The sequence below is a fragment of the Danio rerio genome, chromosome 22 (genome assembly GCF_052040795.2).
Source record: "Danio rerio strain M-AB ecotype USA chromosome 22, GRCz13ab, whole genome shotgun sequence".
NCBI classification, from domain to species: domain Eukaryota; kingdom Metazoa; phylum Chordata; class Actinopteri; order Cypriniformes; family Danionidae; genus Danio; species Danio rerio.
Genome location: NC_141042.1, coordinates 22035867 through 22056118, shown reverse-complemented (window position 1 = coordinate 22056118; position 20252 = coordinate 22035867). Strand labels below are relative to the sequence as shown.

Genomic DNA, 20252 nt, shown 5'->3' with positions numbered 1-20252 from the left:
TCAATATCTTTAGAACCGTGATTGATTATCATGATTTTTTTGAAAACGATAAATCCTGTAACATTACAATAAGCTGTTGTGTAAAAAAAATTTATGTATAAACGGTTTTTAAATAAATATTTAAACATACAGTTACAGCATTTTGTCTATCTATCATTTAATGTATAAAATAATAATGCTGCACTTTATTGAGATTACTGGTCTGAAGCTGAAAGCTGACTTTACACAGTTAGAATCACAAATCAAACCACAATTCAGTCAGAAAATAAATAAATAAATAAAAATGGCAATTAGAGATTTTTGTCAAATCGTACAGCCCTTTTATAAAGCAGCGTTATATAAAACAAGATAAACCTGGATTCTTGTGAGGTTGATTTCTAAGTGCAGGTGTAGCAAACAATACCTTGAATAAGACAAACTAATGTTCCTACAACAACAACAACCTATGTACATGAAATAATACAAACAAAAGTGAACAAATCCAAAACGCACAGATCCTTGTTTAACCACAAAATTGCATAAAGCTGCTAATTTATTTGTTATTTGTTCATTTTTAGATAAAAAACTGCCTTTAGGGTGTGTCAGACAGTTATTCTTGAATATCATAAGCTCATTTTAACAAAATCACGTAAAAAATGATGAACAATTAGGGCTGCACAATATATCGTTTCAGCATCAATATCGCAATGTGCGCATCTGCAATAGTCGCATCGCAAGATCTGCAAAGTTCAGTCTGGATTACAATTGACCAGAAGCTAGAGAATTGTATTTAATAACGGGTCTTTTTTTCAATTTATACAAATGATGCAACAAAAACAAACAGATCAAAGATCCCCAACAACTTCACTGAGCAATAATTACAGCACAGTGCCATCCGTCACGCTTTTGGGTCCCCTTGAAACATTTCCATTGTGTGCTTTTCTTTTTTGTGTTGTGAGAAAATGTGGCGTGTTTTTGTAAATTGTTTGGATTGTGAGACAATGCAGAGTGTTTCATTTATTTGTTTGAGTTGTGTGAAAATGCAGCACATATGCCGTCAAACGGACGAGGATCTTTTCTTAATTTGCTGGTGTTTTTTGTAACTGCACAAGTTTTTTTTTTTTTTTTTAAATGTTAAGCTTTCTTTTTTTACACACCTACTCACAATATCTTGCTTGTAAACCAATCATGCTTGAACATTTGTGCCCAGATTTGAATGCTCTAAATATAGTTAAATAGCAATGCTTATATGTGGAAAAAATAAAACTAAATTAAATGGTTTTGTTGTTGCTGTTTTAACGCCAGAGTTTTCAGGGAAAACCAGCAGAATGGAGCGACCCGGGATTTCTGAAATCCCATTTAAAATATCTTTCATTTATTCTGTGAAAATGAGCTAAATTCTTTTTGTTTGGGAATGACATGAGGGCAGGTAAATGACGACAGAATTATTCATTATTCTATAATTTTTGGAAGAAACACACTTAAAAAAAAAAAACTTTTTAAAGTAAGTGGTTTCAAACTATTTATATGGGCTGAACTTAACCAAACAAATACAATTTTATCAGGTTTAACTTAATTTGTTTAAGTTTAGCTCAAATAAATGGTAAATGAATAAATGTATTGAATATTTTTTTCAGTGCATTTGACCAATGTTTTAATTAGTGTTTTAATTACCAGTTATTTTTTAATTGACAAAAAGTATTTAAAAAATTTGTTGTTTTGCAAAATAAACTCCTCATTTAACAATTTTTGTATTATTAAGCCATTTCTGAATTTTCATAGGATTTTTAAAAAATTCATGATGTGACATATTCGTTCCAAACATTCCATACTAGTCAACCCTAATCATCTCAATCACAACTCGCACAGAAATACGAGGCGTCTTGTAATGCATACAAGCACATCACACTCTTCAACAGGATTACAACATGAAGAATAGGCCGAAGGGGAGCAGGGTGACATCTTTATAAACAGACCACCACCCGACACCTCCACCCCCTTCATCGAACACGACGAGGTGATGTTTGGAGAAAGAAGCAGGCGGGCTCAAACGTCCCCCGCCGACTGCTGAATTATTGAAGACTGAATGTCACAGACTCTTTCGCCTCGCTCCCTGTGCATTATTGATGCCTGGCGCGGTACAATGGTCCCATCTGGAGAAGCAGAATCAGAGCCGCGGACCCGCTAATCCTCCTTCAAACCCAGCTAACACTGCGAATAATCCACATAATTCCACCAATAATTCTGCTGGTGCCACAAATGACCTAGTGTAAGTCTTAATGAAGCAGCTAAAGTCACCCATCAACCAGGAAAACTCAATTGCATGCCTCCTGACTTTAAATTATACACACATGGATATGGATATTAGCAAATATAGAAGAAGATTTAAGGAATAGCATTCAAAAATAAAAACTAAATAAATTAAACTTCATACTTTAAAATTTTACATAAAATTAACACAAAACAAAAACAAGAAATATACTATTAAGACAAGTTTGGTTGGGTTTAATTAATGTTTTTTTTGTAATTTATTACGTAGTTATAGCCCTTTAAATATTCTGTAAACTGAAAAAATAGCAAAAAATAAATAAAAATAGCAAAAAAATTTACATTCAAAATAAATTATATAACTAATATCCATAATATCCTATTATATGCAGAAATATGCTATTCAAAAAGAAGAAACATTTCCAAAAAAACACAAGTAAACATACTATATTTAATATATTTGTAATGTCAAATTTTACACAGATTTTAGTACTTAAATATTTTTTTTTACTTTCCAAAAACATAATAATATATTAGACACAAAAATGCTGTAATATTGGTAATATTAAATTTAATTACATATACACTGATAATATTAAACCATAATAATATGAAGCTAAATGTGTTCAAATGCAAAAGCCTCTAAAGTGCGTGCTGAAGTTGTCTTTTAGACTGAGCATTTCTCTCAGACTCGTGTTTAGGTTTGGTAATTTCACTTTTATTGTAATGAACAGGTTTTTATCATTTCCTTTAAAGTGAAATAACTGAACAAAATGTATAGGAGCCATAAAAAAGGCACATTTAAGAAGAACATTTTACTTGGAAGCTTTATAATCTAAACTCTTCAAATTTATATACATTAATGTATTTACTAACAATAAGTATGAATAATCTTATAAAACAGTTATTAATCCTAGTTCAACATTTATTAATGCAAAATTAAAAGTTTAACTTTTCGATCTCATTTAATAAACTGTAAGTGCCGTCTAAAATTCTCTTCTAAAATGATCATTTATCTCAAAATACTGTTCATGTCTAGTTATTTCCCTCTAAAAGCAATGCCAAGAACCTATTCTTGCCATAAAAGTGAAATTACTGAAACTACACGAAAGGAGCCTGAGAAAAATTGCTCATTTTAGAAGAACATTTCAGATAGCATTTAGAGATTTTTGCATCTGAACTCTTCTAATATTGTAATATATGTTTAACTAATTATTTGTTCATGTTTTTAAATGCATTATCTAGCATTAACTAATGGACTACTATTTAAAGTGTCACCAACATATGTAAACATATGCATACACACACCCATACATATACAGTCAAGCCCTAAATTATTCATACCCCAGGGTTAAGCTCTTAAACTGCACTTTAAGCTGAATACTAAATATTAAATACAATAAATATTATGTACTATCATCATGTCAAAGATAAAATAAATCAGTTATTAGAAATTAGTTATTAAAACTATAATGTTTAAAAATGTGTTCATCAAACAAAACTTGGGGGAAAAATATAAAATAATTCAAATTTAACAGGAGGGTATATATATATATATATATAATTTTTTCATTCTCCAGTCTATTCGGATCTACCCAAACAGAGAGCTCGCTCTCCAACTCTACAGGTGTCTAATCATCTTCTCCAATCGTCAACTGTATGCCTCTAATGCTCCAGACGAAGCATCCCATCATCAGTCCTGCGCTTCCAGCAGGCCTGTCAGACCCAGTCATAGTGACAAAGGGCAGCGCATCAGTGCCTGTTAGCCGTGGTCCAGCAAAAAACCCACAACCACTCGCCACAAAAGGTCATCTCTCGGCTACAATACATCACGCCGGGACAGATGGCCACTCCATTCCCTCATCATTACTATTAAAGCCCAAACCTACTGAGAAATGGCTAGAAATGTGCCGAGACGGCAAATTACTCGGTGCGAAACTCCATCTGGAGTCAGGAAAGGCTCATTTGTGCATCTCATAAAAAGAAACGATATCTGGATCACTGGAAAACTGTGATTAAGTCTCAATTTACACAATAGATGTTATTACCGAAGGTGCAAACAAACTCTTAATGCGCTTTCTGCTTTGGTAGCGCTTTATGTGCGTTGTAAAATCTCATCTGGAGGTTTTTTCTAGGGATCTGGATTCAATTAACGCGCTGGGGTGTCTTACATGCATAGGTTTTACTGCTAATAGTGACAATATAAATGTGGAAGATGCAGAAGAATAAATCACAGTGCTTTTCAAGCATTTTACAATGCACAATATATTTCTTGATATTTACAGTAAACATGTTGCTATAAGGCCTACTTTCAATATATGATCACAAAATGCACCAAATGTTTACTTATTATAATAGGGTATATGCCACGCTAGTGTTTTTCCCATACTGATAAACTTCCGGTGGCCTGTTATTGTGAACTTTTTTTCCATTTTATACAGTTTCTTTTACAGCATTGATGTTGTAATGTCATTAAAATACATTCAGTTAAATAAACTTTGGCATTCATTTAGTTGCTCAAGCGTAAAACGAGACAAAAAGCAGTTTACTCGCACGCGCCCGTCAAATTGGCAGGCTAGCTCAGAAGCTCCATTGAATATACTGGGGTAAAATAAATGCTTATATTAAAAAGACATGGCAGTACAATCTGAGACGCACTTTTTATCAGATATCACTTAGCTAGTGGAGATCGCTAATTTAAAAAAAAAAACAGACCTTAAAGCGCCGGTTTTTGCATTGGCATACAGTTCGCCGGAAGCGTTTAACCCAGGTTACTGGCATATTAAAAGTCCTATTATCATGCTTCGGCATATACCCTATTATATATATAGGTAGACATATAGATTGACTTCTAGTTGATCCTTTGGTATCACATTTATCACATTTTTGGTATAATTTATCAAAATAAAATATGATCATCCCTTGATTTTTAATGATTTCATTAGGACAGTAAGGTCTGACTTTGATTAGACAAAAGACTTTTCACTTAACAGAAATAATGTACAGTTTTGAATATAAAGTCATGCTGCAGTGGAGAAAGAATTCCTATTGTGTATGAGCTTGGAGAACTGCACCTATCCATCTCTGCAATTACTCAAATAACTTAAGCATTATTGCAGGACTCCCAGAGTCAAGATTCTTTAGATTCATCTTCCAATGCCTTATCCATCTTACCCCAGACATGCTCAATAATGTTAATCTCTGGTGACTAGGCTGGCCATACCTGCAACACCTTGACCTTCTATGCTTTCAGGAACTTTGATGTGGAGGCTGAAGTATGAGAAGGAGAGCTATCCTGCTGAAGAATTTCCCTTTAGCTGTGGTTTGTAATGTAATGGGCAGCACAATGTCTTGATACTTTAGGCTGTTGATGTTACCATCCACTCTGCAGATCTCTCTGTGTGATTTTTGTGAGAATCTTGGGTACATGCGGGTTCCAATAGGTCTTCTGCAGTATTTATGATAATTGGGATGCAGTTCAACAGATGATTCATCAGAAAACTCAACCTTCTGCCACTTTTCCAAATGATCAACTAGAAGTTATTATTATCTATTACCCTTACAACTGTGATTGTTGAAAATACTTTTATCAGGTCAGGGTTCAACCCTAAGGACATTTTCTATTGGCCCGACTGAACCAGCTGTTCAGATTTTTACTTGCCCTTCCAAAATTTTCACTGGCCCAACCAAACCAAATAAATAAATAGAAAATAGCTATTTTTAGCCACATATTTTAAATAATGTGTCAAAAATAATGTCTGTGAATCTACAATTTAAATATTTAATAAATGTTAATATATTTGGCAGTAAAAAACAGCAGTGTGGAAAATGTGCAGGTATTCTATTGTCAAACAAAAGGTGGCTGATTTAAAAGTGATAGAAAACTATGCAAAAAATCACTTCATTTTTTCATTGTTTTGTACCCATTTAAATATCTTTTTCCACAACGTTGGAAACAGAAGTTTTCTTTTAGAATCATAATTTAATGTTGCCGTCTTTTTACTGTACTGATTTTTACCAGGTTGTGGAAAAAAATGTACTTGCTGCTCACAACAACCAACCAGATAAAAGGAACCAAAAAGAAATATGGTGTTTACGACTTCACAGAAATCGTGGCATTCAAAGACTTTAAAGCACAAATTGTTTTTAGATTCTAAGACTGTATTTGCACACAATTGACAAATAGTCGCAGGCTAATTAAAATTTGATGACAAGGCAGCACTGGCCTGATCAGGCCAGTATCGATTCTCTCTACCGTCCCGAACATCTTTAACACTGGCCCTGGGCCATCAGGCAGTCCTTATTGTTGAGCCCTGCAGGTAGTTTATAATGTGTTTGACTTTGCGTGTATCTATAAGCCTAATTTGTCAGTTTTTATTCAGTATGGTTTTAGGCATTTATTAGTAAAATAATGTTATTTTTTTCTATATAATTCTGATAATATTTCTTCCAAATTCCAAATCAAACTATTGCCATTTAGAGCTTTTTTCCAGAAAATGACAGATTTAAATGTTTTTGTTGTTGTTGTGAAAAAAGAAATCAGGGTTATTCCACTAAATATTGAACTATTCTGAAGTTAAAACATTAGTATTATGTCTAAAACTTAATATACACGTCTCACCTATTTTTTATACCAAAATTGTATCTAAACTACAACATTTTCATTTAATTTTTTGAAACGAAATCAAGCCACTATGTGTAAAGTCAAAGAAATTGGATCAAATCTCTCCATAGCTAATCTATATTACTACTAAAAAATGTAAACAAACATTTAAACAACATCTAAAAAACTGACTAACATTTTCCTGCCACTAAACTCGTTGTTTAAATCTATTTTATATAGCTAGCTCTCAAACGTAGTGAAATATGAGATGCTTCGTAGAAATGCATATTTATATTTACCGCACAGGGACTGTAATATCGGCCATGGCGATAAATAAAGCTAATGCGCTATTTACCTCACTTACTGTTCTCGTAATTACCGGAAAACAGTACTAAGAAAATCCCATTTCTCTCCTTTCATTACATTCATCCTTTTCCGCTCCAGTGTCTGAGCTTTTTATCTTCCGTAAACCACTTACCGCCCTCTTTCCTCTCTCGCTTTCATTTTTCCTCTTAAGTGAGATGATATTCCCTATTCCATCCCCCCCGCATGTGTCTCTCTGTCTCTCCCTCCTGCCTCAATGTATTTGTGCAAGAGCGAATTACCAGGACATGCCTTTTCATTACTGTCACAAAGCGAAAAAGAGAGAAAGGGAGGGAAATAAATTGATAGAGGAGCTATTCTCGCTTCCCTCAGGCTTGCTTACAGTGGTTTGACAGACCCGGGACACGCAGGACACCACTTTTTCTCTCCATTTCACTTGAACAGACCATGCTCCCCTCCAAAGGCCTTCCAGCCAGACCAAACACCCTCTACACAACTTGAATCATTGGCACTTCAGTTTTCAGTTGCAGGACAAGTGTGTAAGGAGCTTTGAAGCAGCTCAATGCTTTCAGGCATTTAAAGACAGTCAAGAAGTGGTCAACATGTCATCAGAATGAGAAAGAAAGATGATTAATGGACTTTGAACATTGGTTGTTAGTTGCCAGATGGACTGATCTGTATATTTCAGAAACTGCTGATGTTCTGGGATTTTCTTGTACAGCTATCTGTGGTTTTTACAGAGAATTGCTTGGAAAATTATCTGGCAGGAGTTCTGTGGGTGAAAGTTCCTTAATGATGTAAGAGAAGAATGACCAGAGTGGTTTGAGCCAATAAGAAAGGCAACACTCACTCAAATTACCACTTGTTACAATTGAGATCTGATAGAGCAGATGAGCTACATCAGCAAGAATAACCACACTGGTGACACTCCTGTCAGCTGAGAACAGTAAACTGAGGTTATGTTGAAGACAACGATGTAGCCAAAAGCAGAATTGTTTTTTTTCCCTTTTCAGACTGAAAAGGTTTCACGTTTACACATTTCCAAAAATCAGTAAAATCAGTTAAAAAGGCCCAAAATGCTGTAGTACTGTAACAACGCCCTTATTTTGCTCTAGGGAAAATGGAGTTTGACATTTAAAGTTACAATTAAAATAAAGGTATATAGCTAGCTAGCTCTCTGCAACTTTCACATGGTCACCCACCATAGCTAAGCAGGGCTGCGCCCGGTCACCTGCATGGGAGACCACTTAGGAAAGCTAAGTTGCTGCCGGAAGTGATGTTAGTGAGGCCAACAGGAGGTGCTCAACCTGCAGTCTGTGTGGGTCCTAACGCCCCAGTATAGTGAAGGTGATTCTATACTGCTCAGTGAGTGCTGTGTGGTTGTTAAAAACCCCAGGATGGCCTTTGAAAAAAAAAATTGGGGGTTTAACCATGGCATCTTGGCCAAATTTGCTCACTGGCCTCATAACCATTGCCATATCATAATTGGCTTCACTTTGTCTTCTCTCCACCTATCAGCTGGTGTGTGTGGTGTGCAGTCTGGAGCATTATGGCTGCTGTCGCGTCATCCAGGTGGATGCTGCACACTAGGGGTGGATATGAAGATTCCCCCAATGTATAAAGCACTTTTAATGTCCAGAAAAGCGCTATATAAATGTAGGGAGTTATTATTATTATTATTGTTATTATTATTATTATTATTAAATACAGTGAGTGAAGTGTAAAGACAGCCATAAGCAGCTGTACCAAAACTGTAAATTTATTTATGCCTACCAAGTGAAAAAAAACAAGATTTAATAAAAAATAAGAAAAAGAATGTATTATATTACTATTTAGAATATATACAATATGGTTGAAACAAAGACGGGGGAGGAAGAGAGCTTGCAGTAGGAACGTGGGCGGCACTAAAGAAAAAACAGCACCTAAACAATCTCTAACTCATCAAGAAAGTATTATAACTGACTACATAAAAAAACAATACATAAATGAACAATCGGTGTGTTGAGGCAAGTCAGAGCTAAACCCTGCAAGGCACAGGACCTCCCGGAATGAGATTGGTGACCCCTGCAATAGAGTATTCCTACGTGTAGCAAAAATGTGTCACTCCTTATGGGACTTCCTTATCTGTTCACTTTGCTCTCACACCAATTCCTAACTTTTTGATTTAGTGGCTAATTAATGTTAATTTCGTACAAATTAACTCTTACAATTTAGTATCATTTGCTCATCATCTAATGACGCTTGGGTTTAGGGGCGGGGTTGTGTGCAAAGCCTCCTTTTTAAAATGTAGATTTTCATACGACTGAACTCGTACAAATTAGCAACTAAACTAACAAAACTTAAAATACTTGTTTTCTCATGAGATCAGGCTGGTTAAAGCACAACACACACAATTACATATCCTTGGCCAGTATTTAGAACTGTCACCTTGCTAGTAAACAATACCTGTAGGGAAGTGATGCCATGGTATCAGTGTCTCTGTTAGACTTGCTATATGGGTAAGATGTGTTTCCGCTTTCAGGTTCAGTAAAGTAAATGCTGAAGCAGCATTAGCCAGAATCAGGCATTTAAATGGCCATGGCAAGAGAGGCATTTTCAAAAACTTCCATTTTGAATGCTGTTTTTAAATGTATGTGTTTTCAGAACCAAAAATGTTGGTGTGTAAACAGACAAATTGTACAAAATTGTACTCATTTTTGGCTGAAAACATTGCCCCAATGGCACAACGCTGAAAACTGCAAAAAGGTTACTTAAACTAATGAGTCTTGATTTTTGCTGGAACACTTGGAAGGTGAGGTCAGAATTTGGTAAAAATACAAGCACACAGACTCATGCATCCTTGTATCTAATGTAAGGGATTTATTTCTGGTACAGTTTGGGCCCCTTGATGTCAACTGAGCATTCCACAGCCCAGCTTAGTATTGTTGTTGAGCATCCGTTTATGACCACATTGAACCTATTTTTTATGGTTGATAAAAAATGCTTGATAAATCTATGGTTATATCAAGCAGGATAATGCCACAAAGCTGAAATGATCTCAAACTGTTTTTTTTTAATATGTCCATAAACTCAAATGACTCCACAGTTACCAGAACTCACTCCAGTAGAGCACCTGTGGGATTTGGTGGAATGGGTCATTCAGATCCTGGATGCGCAGTCGATAAATCTTCAGCAACTGTCTAAAGCTGTCATGTCAAAATGGACCTAATTCTCTGATGAATATCTCCAGCACTATGTTGAATCAATGCCATGAAGAATTAAAACTCTTCTGAAGGCTAACAAAGTGGCGAGAGTGCATCTGCTTAAAGATTTCATGCACAATCCCTCACTCTATGACTCCATGTGGCCAATTTGGACCAACAGACACCAAACAACAGCAATGGAGCCTTAATTGGGTTGTCTTGTATAAATTCATCACCCCTGTTGGCGTCTGATGGTGTTTGCTCCTGTTCCTGAATCAGTGCTTGGCAGGTCTTGGAAAGTCTGAGAGGTAACAATGTAATCTGGTGACTGTCCAAGTTGGTGAGCATCTGTCACTGTAATGTGAATCAGCCTTCAAAGGGATAGTTCACACAAAAAATGAATATCTGTGATCATTTTAAACCTATTTGAGTTCTGTTGACCACAAAAGAAGATATTTTGAAGGAAGGAAACCAGTAGACATTGACTTGCATAGTATTTTCCTTCCTACTATTAACATTCGTGACTACAGGTTTCCAAAATTCTTCAAAACACCTTCTTTTGTGAAAAAATCAAAGGTTTGGAACCAATTTACAGAGTAAATGGTGAGAAAAACATATCTTATGTGTAATCTATGCATTTAAAACTGCAAAAGCAACTGCAGAATGCATAGAAGCCAACATGGATGACAGACAGCTTCACTGGCGTCTACATCCTCAACCATTTCAACTCGATGATCTACAGTCACCGGCGTGTTGCTGAATGCATCTCAGTGGTTGATTAGCACGGTAATGAGTGCAGAGGGGCTTGAGGGACATGCCGGGCAGCCGTGTGGCTTAAATGATTGTGGTAATTGAGTGGATAGTGACAGCTTTGCAATGGCCTAATTAAGGCTCACTGGACTGCGGCCAAGATTTTACCGTCATTGCCGCACTTTTAACAACCGAACCGAGGCGGAAAATAGAGCTGAAATGCAAATAAAACCAAACCATCTGTTGTGATGGAATGTCAACACGCAAGCTAAGGAGTTTGGGACTGGTTTTCTTTGATGTTATATATCGAGCGGTCGCATTAAAAAGCTGCACATGCCGCTTGGTAGTCACTTATAAGTGTTCCTTTAAGACTATATGCTAATGTAAACTTTTCTGATTAGCCAACGTCTTTGAATGAGAAATGAGGAAAAGCACCACCGTCAAACCATAAAATGAAACCATCTGTTGTGAAGGTATGTCAACATGCAAGCAAAGTAGTCTGGGACATGTTTTATATGACATAACCTTGAGTGATCGTGCTAAAAAGCGCCGGAAACAGATGGGACATTTTTTATTTGCCTTCCTGAGGGCCACTCACGTTAGTTATACTTCTTGCTAATGCCAGCATGAAAATAAAACTAGAGCATCTGTTTGGAAGGTATGTCAACATGCAAGCAAAGGAGTTTAAGGCTACACAATATACTGGCGGATTGTGTCAAAAAGAAGAATACACTGTCCTCTAGGACTAAATGACACTGGAAAAAAATATTGAGATATTTTGTTTTTCTGTGATCTTCGTTGCAATATGAATACAGTTTTAGCATATGACTTGAACAGCTACATTTTTGAATGCTTTGTAATTTTTAGATTGATTGGGATGATTCCATAGGGGGTTCATCTGCATGAAATGTAATACACAAACTCAGAGATGGGAAAAAATTAAGCACAAATACTTCGTTACTGTACTTAAGTAGATTTTTCTGGTATCAGTACTTTATTCCACTATTTATTTTTCTTACAACATTTTACTTCTACTTCTTACAATTTTGCAAAAATATCTACTCCTACTCCTTACATTTTGAAATCAGGCTTGTTACTTTCATTTTCATGTGTTTGGTGGCGCGATCTAGGTTATTTCTTAATTTGAACGCTTTTGATGCAGTCAGCTTTTTGATGCTTTTTCATCAGTGCGCCTGTGCACTGCAGTGCATGGCTTTTACAAGCAAGGCAATCACACACTGTATAGGCTATTTATAAGGATTACTATGAGAAAGGAAAAAATAACTACACAGATAAGACAGAGGGAGACGGCGAATGTAACATGATTAATGCTGCCCTGTTTACACAGAAAGACACATTTCACAGATCCCAGGTAAACAAGACAGAAGCATTCCAGTTCAAAAATATACAATTTAAATGCTTAAGGTTAACAGTATTTAGTCCACTTCCAATCATACTGCATGGGATTTTTTTTTGGTCTTTTAATTTAATACAGTGAAAAAAGTTTATGCATTGAGATTTTTTTCTTTTATTTTCGATACGTTTATATTCCTTAAACAGAATTTATGCTGTTTAACAGTTTTGTCATAGATTTCTTTTATTGACTATATGATTTTGCATGATGCAGTCAAATACTATAAGGATTTATTTTAGCAAAAGAAAATATATTTTCAATATATTTAATAAAAAAATATTCAAATATAAAATAAAAAAAAATCTAAATATTTTGGACAGAATTTAGTGTAAAATATAAGACATTATTTATAAAGACATACAGGCCTACAGAATTATTTTTAGAGTGTATGAACATAAATGTTTGTTTTTGATCTAACAGCCGCAAAACTACATGCTGAACGCTGTGAGCTTGCGTCAGGATGATGATACATGGGAAAAACTGGATATTTACCTAACTTGTGAAACTAAAACATGTAGTATTAATGGTTACTTTTTCCTTAAGTACATTTTGAGGCTGTACTTTACTTTTACTTGAGTACAAAAGTGTAATCAGTACTTCAACTTTTACCACAGTCGTTTTAAAGTATCTGTTCTTCTACTTGAGTAAAGGATTTGTATACTTTTGCCATCTCTGCACAAATTACAATACAACACAAACACAAATAAAATAAAGAGTACTTTTTTGTTTTCATGGTAGTGAAAATAGTATACAGGAACAAAAAAATTAAATCAACAAAAGTAAAATATCTCTATATAGTCTTCATTGCAATGATATTTCAATAAGTCATTGTTAAAAGCAATAAACATTATACTTACTTGCGCCTGAATGCTTTAAACTCTCTTGAAATGTATTGTGCTGCTCAACTATAATCCTCAGAGATTACTATTGCAGATGTGCAGATTGCAATGCAGATGATGAAACAACATATTATGAAGCCCTACTATACGCTAATGAACACTACTCTGATTGGCTAACCTCCCTAAAGGTGAAACAAGCAGCAGCACTGAAAACAAGTTTCTAAATACTTAAAAGATATGCCAGTGGGTAAATGCTAATTTGCTTTGTCATTACCACAGCTTTTTTTTTTTAAAGCAATGCTGCTTTAACATCTGACACAGTAAAATGAAAGCTGCAACATTGTCAGCAATTTATAACTATACTCTTCATAAACCTACTACAGCTGCATGAACGACAGATTTGCATGTTAGCCCATTTTAACAAAATAAGCTCCATAAGATCTAGTGAGCTTAAATATTACATGACTGATGTAACATAGGATGTTTTAAATTCAATTAAATTAGTATTGAGATTTATAATTTATTAATTAATGCTAGCACAATTTGAAAATGTAATACATTTAATTAACTAAATAAAAAAAGCTTTTTGAACATTAAAAAAGCCCCAAATGACAATGTCCACTTCATGTAATCTGCAGTAAGGTGTCCTTAAATGCTTTGAAAGGCACCTATAAATAAAAGGTATTATTAGGGGCCAAGCACCGTAGGTGCGTAGGCACCTATTGCTTTCGTTAGTGTTCTTATTATTATTATTATTATTCTTCTTCCGTTTCTTCCGCCGGATTTGAATGGCAGCCCATATAGGCGTATGCGGGAAAGTTGTATAATTTGGCACAATGATAGAGGACAGTATTAACATTAATCAGACCAAACATGAAGTCTCAAAATCAAACTCTCTAGCGCCACCACTTGTCCAAACTTTCACATACGTTTATCATCATAACTTTTGAACCGAATGGGCTACAATCAAATTTCTTTTTTTCTCTGATTCCTTGGCTCAGTCCGATTCAAATGCACCCTATGACGTCATTTTCCGTCATGAATTTTTTCGCGCTATTTTAAATTTTTCGAAAAACCTATTTGATCGAACTCGTCCTAGGCCATTTCTCCGATTTTCACCAAAATTGAATCACATGATCTACAGACTATGCCAACCAAAAGTTATGGAATTCAAGTTGATTTGACCAACCGTTTTCGTTTAACTTGCGATCAAATTTAACGAAGGACTTGCGAAAATGGACTTGAGACGATATCTCCGTAACGCATTCACCGATTCACACCAAACTTGGTGTGTGTTATGACAACTAGGGTCTGAGGTTACAGGCAGAGTTTCGGCGCACTGCCCCCTAGTGGTCCGGAGATATAAAAAAACTTGCTTTTTGGCTTATAACATCTCAACCTTTCGTCCGAAACTCATAAAACTGGTCTCATTACATCCGGCAGAGCATGTCGAGTCAAATGATGTCTGATTTTCACAGGTCAGCCATTTTGGGCGTCGCCCATTTTGATTTTAGGCCAAAAATGCTATATTTTACCAACATATTCACATATTATTACAAAACATGGTATGCATCTGGCACAATGATAGAGGCCAGTATTAACATTAATCAGGCCAAATATGAAGTCTCAAAATCAAACTCTCTAGCGCCACCACTTGTCCAAACTTTCACATACATTTATCATCATAACTTTTGAACCGAATGGGCTACAATCAAAATTCTTTTTTCCTCTGATTCCTTGGCTCAGTCCGATTCAAACCCACCCTATGACGTCATTTTCCGTCATGAATTTTTTCGCGCTATTTTAAATTTTTCGAAAAACCTATTTGATCGAACTCGTCCTACGCCGTGTCTCCGATTTTCACCAAAATTTAATCACATGATCTACAGACCATGCCAACCAAAAGTTATGGAATTCAAGTTGATTAGACCAACCGTTTTCGTTTAACTTGCGAAGTAATTTAACGTAGAACTTGCGAAAATGGACTTGAGGCGATATCTCTGTAACGCATTCACCGATTCACACCAAACTTGGTGTGTGTTATGACAACTAGGGTCTAAGGTTAATTGCGGAGTTTCGGCGCACTGCCCCCTAGTGGTCCGGAGATACTAAAAACTTGCTTTTTGGCTTATAACGTCTCAACCTTTCGTCCGAAACTCATGAAACTGGTCTCATTACATCCGGCAGAGCATGCCGAGTCGAATGATGTCTGATTTTCACAGGTCAGCCATTTTGGGCGTCGCCCATTTCGATTTTTGGCCAAAAATGCTATATTTTACCAACACATTCACATATTATTACAAAACATGGTATGCATCTTCAACCCCATGCCCTGAAAGTACTCAAAAACGTCTGGAGCAGCGCCACCTTATGGCCAATAGTGCTTGGCCCCTTAATTGCTGCTTGCAGCTATATTTATTATTATTATTATTATTATTATTGAGAACATGATCTAATGTATTTGTAACGCAAATAATGTTATCCCATTATTATAATATTAATAATTGTGTGTTATGACAATTTGAAAACTCATTTCTATTCATTTTAAATAGATTTTTGTTTCTCTTCCTCTTGTACAAGTGGACTGTTTCATGGCATCTGCTTGTTTATAGTTTTATATGCATGTATATACACTACCTGACACAAGTCTTGTCGACGATTCCAGTTGTAAGAGCAACAAATAATAACTTGACTTCTAGTTGATCATTTGAAAAGGTGGCAGAAGGTAGTTTTTTTAGATTAATTGTCTATTGAACTGCATCCCAATCATCGCAAATACTGCAGAAGAGATATTGAAACCCGCTTGGATGCAGGATTTTCATAGAAATTAGTCAAGTTTGAAGAAGGAAAAATCATGGTTTGGGGTTGCATTCAGTATCAAGGTGTGCGAGAGATCTGCAGAGTGGATGGCAACAACAACAACCTGAGGTATCAAGACATTTGTGCTGCCCAATACGTTTAAAAAACTACAGGAGAGGGTAGATTTATTATCAGGATAGCGCTCCTTATACTTCATCCTCCACATCAATGTTCCTGAAAGCAAAGAAGGTCAAGGTGCTGGAGGATTGGCTAGCCAGTCAACAGACATGAACATTATTGAGCATGACTGGGGTAAGATGAAGGAGGACTTAATTAATAAGGTATGTGAGTCATTGTAGAGATGTATGGATGCAGTCCTCCAAGCTCATGGGAGTCATAATATTCACTCTTTCTCCACTGCACCATGACTTTATATCCTATACCGTACATTATTTCTGTTAAGTGACAAGACTTTTGTCTAAGCAAAGTCAGACCTTACTGTCTTAATTAAATAATTAAAAAATCAAGACATAATCATATTTTATTATGGAAAGGCCATTGCCTTTCATATAAGCCACTTCTAATACCAAATGATCAATTAGAAGTTGTTGTTCATAAAACTTTGATAGGCGATAAGACTTTTATCAGGTAGTGTATGGTCTGTACTATAATTTGAATTAATTGTTTGATCTTAAAAGAGAAATTTGAAAAACATAAAACGCAGTGAAAGACATGAATGAAAATAAACTGCTAACATTTTAAACGGCAACATTAAAGCAAGAACTGCTAGAGAAATTGAATAAAGCAGTTGAATGTAAAACAAACAAGTAAACAAAATTACATGGTCTTAAACTGCATGAATTATTATTAATAAAGATGCTGCAGTGATTTAGTAAAGATTGAGAGTGATTTACTCCTTTCATGCTGTTGTTTGATTGACATTGAATTATACATAGGGCAGCAGTCACTTAAAAAGCTTTAAAAGAGCCCAACAAATGCTTTCTCGACTGTTTACAATCGTCTAATCCTTTGTGAATGTGTTTACCAGGATATTTGCCCAGATGAGCATTTGGACATAATTGTGTGCATTTGACCATTCAAGTGCAAGACAGCGCTGTAGCAAGAATATCACACGCTGAGCTTTCGGTTCATGCTTTAGATGTGTGTCAGACAGTGGGAGAAGCAGCAGCAGAGTCTTCCAAGGCTGTCGTGATTAAACATTTATTTTAATATCATACCTCTATAATGTGCAGCATCTGTAAGTAATCCTGGAGTATTAAAAATGAACATTCTTTATTGAAGAACGTCTAACATCCATGGATTTTTTTTTTCATTCCACAAAAGGTTCTTTTACGAGTTCACAATCACAGATATTTGACTGAATAGAATATGCATATTTGGCAAGCTATCCGTGGAGAGGTCTCGGTGTTTTATCCCCTTATCAGGAAAGATTGAGAGAAATACAGGTCCGAGCACAGTGTCTAGCCCGGTTCCTGGCTCATCTCCTGATCTGTACCAAAATTTAAGTTGAAATAAAACTGGACTATGCTACACAACAATGACCCAAAACATACCAGTAAACCAACCAAGAAAACAAAACAAAAAAGAGAGTTCTGAAATGGCCAAGTCAAAGCCCAGATCTTAATCCTATTAAGATGCTGTGACGTGACTTGATATGAGCTGTACATGCAAGAACCCCTCAAACATCTCACAGCTAAAATAATTCTTCTTTGAAGAGTGAGCCACTCTTTCCTCAGACTGATGTCAAAAATTGATAGAATATGCATATTTGGCGTGTTGTCTGTGAAAAGGTCTCTGAGCTCGGAAAGACACCCTAACTCACAGAGAAAAATAGGGGTCTGAGCACAGTGTCTAGCCTGGCTCCCGGCTCATCTCCAGATGAAGAAAACTGCATGTCGAAGAAGACAGAAGACAGACCGACAAAGTATACTTTAGGTTTGAGGGTTTCAAGCCGGTCCAAACAACAAACCATTTCTAGAGCTGAAATTGGCTGTATAAATGCTAAAGATGCTTTAAAGTCTCCCTCTGTCTTTCTGTCACCCTCAGCTCATCCTCCCCTCAGTCCAGTCTTCTTTTTCACTCAGCCTCTCCCCTGAGTGTGATAATCAGCACTGCTGGAGGGGCTGATGGGGGAGGAGGCAGATCGAGATGCCCCTGCACCCCTGCGGTGGTTTATCAGCCTGAGTGTGTCAGCGCCGCAGGAGAACAAACCTGTCAGAGCTGAAAGGGTGAGAGCGGGAGGGAGCTTGAAGGAGAGCGGAGGTGTCAGTGTGTGACTGATTGCAGCCCTCCACTCGCAAGGCCAGCCCCGTCTCAGCACACAAATCACTGCACTTGCACACACGCAAATCTCACACCAGTGCTTTCAGCAATGCTATTCGAGTATTCAAAACTATAAGTGTTGACAATCAGGTCAAAAGAATACATTTCTTTATGCAAACGTTGACCATGTGAAATAAAAAAAATCATGAGCTTAACATAAAATGAGACATCCTTGTTCAGATTCTGCACTTTTTCTCTCCAAAAGTTATGAGCTTTTAAAAAGGATTTGACAATATGAAAATTCATTTTTATAATTTTGTTTGATTTAATTTTGAATATTTATTATAGTTAAAGACTATATTTATTATTATTAAGACTATTATTATATTAATGCCAGATAGACAATCATTTGTATTCATCATTCAATATTCATTATTGCATTAGTAATCATTTTTAAGACAGCATTCCAGGAAAAGAACCTCATGCTAACTGTGAAACAGAGGTGGAAGTGTCAAGGTTTGGGGTTGCTTTGCTGCAGCAGGACCTGGTCAGCTCACCATCATTGAATCCACCTTGAATTCTACAGTGTATCAGAGGGGTGTTTGAGAAAGATGTGACACCATCTTTATGAAAATTAAAATTGAAATGAAATTGGAACATGCGACACGACAATGACCCAAAACATACCAGTAATTCAACTAAGAAAACTAAGAAATTGAGAGTCCTGTACTGGCCAATTCAAAGCACAGATCTTAACCCTATTAAGATGCCGTGGCATAACTTGAAATATACTGTACATGCAAGAAACCCCTCAGACATCTCACAGCTAAAATAATTCTGCTTTAAAGAGTAGGCTACACTTTGCTCAGATCGATGTCAGAAACCAGTAGATGGTCACAAGAAATATCCCACTGCAGTTATTTCAGCCAAAGGGGGTAACACTAGCTATTTAGGGGTAGGGTGTCTTTTAAGTTTTTCCTCAGTTAGAATATGCATTTTTGTAGAATTACATTTAGAGAAGATCTTGAAAAGTGTTTTTTTTTTCAGTTTTAATAGTTTAGTTATTTTACCATCCCTTAATCTTTTTTGCATTGTTAAAATGGAGAAAATAACCATATACTAAAACACCTTACAAAAAAATCCAGGCTTTTAAAGGGTGTCCAAATTTTAATTACATGACTGTATATGGAGTGTGAAAGTGTGTATATTGAGTTCTTTGCTGAGGCTGTGGATTTAAAGTAAAAATGTTGTAAACATTGACCTGCATATTATGAATCATTGGACAACATCATAGCTAGGTTTACATCAACCTATTTTAAGTGCACTTTGCACAATGGCATAAAAATAGCTTATTGCTAAGATTGGTAAACCCACGCATCTAACTAGTGTAATCTTTTTATCCGATAAAAAGAGTGCATAAACTATGATGTAAACACAGTTTATGATGTAAATAATAGGGCGCAAGACGTGTTTGCCCAAATGTATAGCCATTTTCAGACCAACGCAACCTTAATTTTTCGCCACTTTTTTTAAATAGCAAATCCATTTGCACAACTTTGTGTACTAATGGGTGTTTTGGTCTAGAAAAGACGTGTGTTAAGGCGCATTGTTGGCGTGTTGCTATTTTGAGGAACTAAAATAGACTGCGCAATAGACCAGCTGAAAGCAGGTCTAAAGTCCAACGCAGAGCGCATTAGTTGTGCACCTCGCTTTCACAGTGCTTAATACACACAGGATGTACAGCAATATGCAAGTATCTTTACAAATGAAAAAGAAATAAAGGATTAAAGAATTAAAGAAAAGAATTAAAG

At 35.9% G+C, this 20252-nt stretch overlaps 1 protein-coding gene across 6 annotated transcripts in view; it reads right to left on the bottom strand.

The window, feature by feature from the left end:
* shdb (Src homology 2 domain containing transforming protein D, b) overlaps positions 1–20252 on the bottom strand; it is a 65702-nt gene that overhangs the window by 22898 nt on the left and 22552 nt on the right. The gene's annotated exons all lie outside the window — the stretch shown is intronic.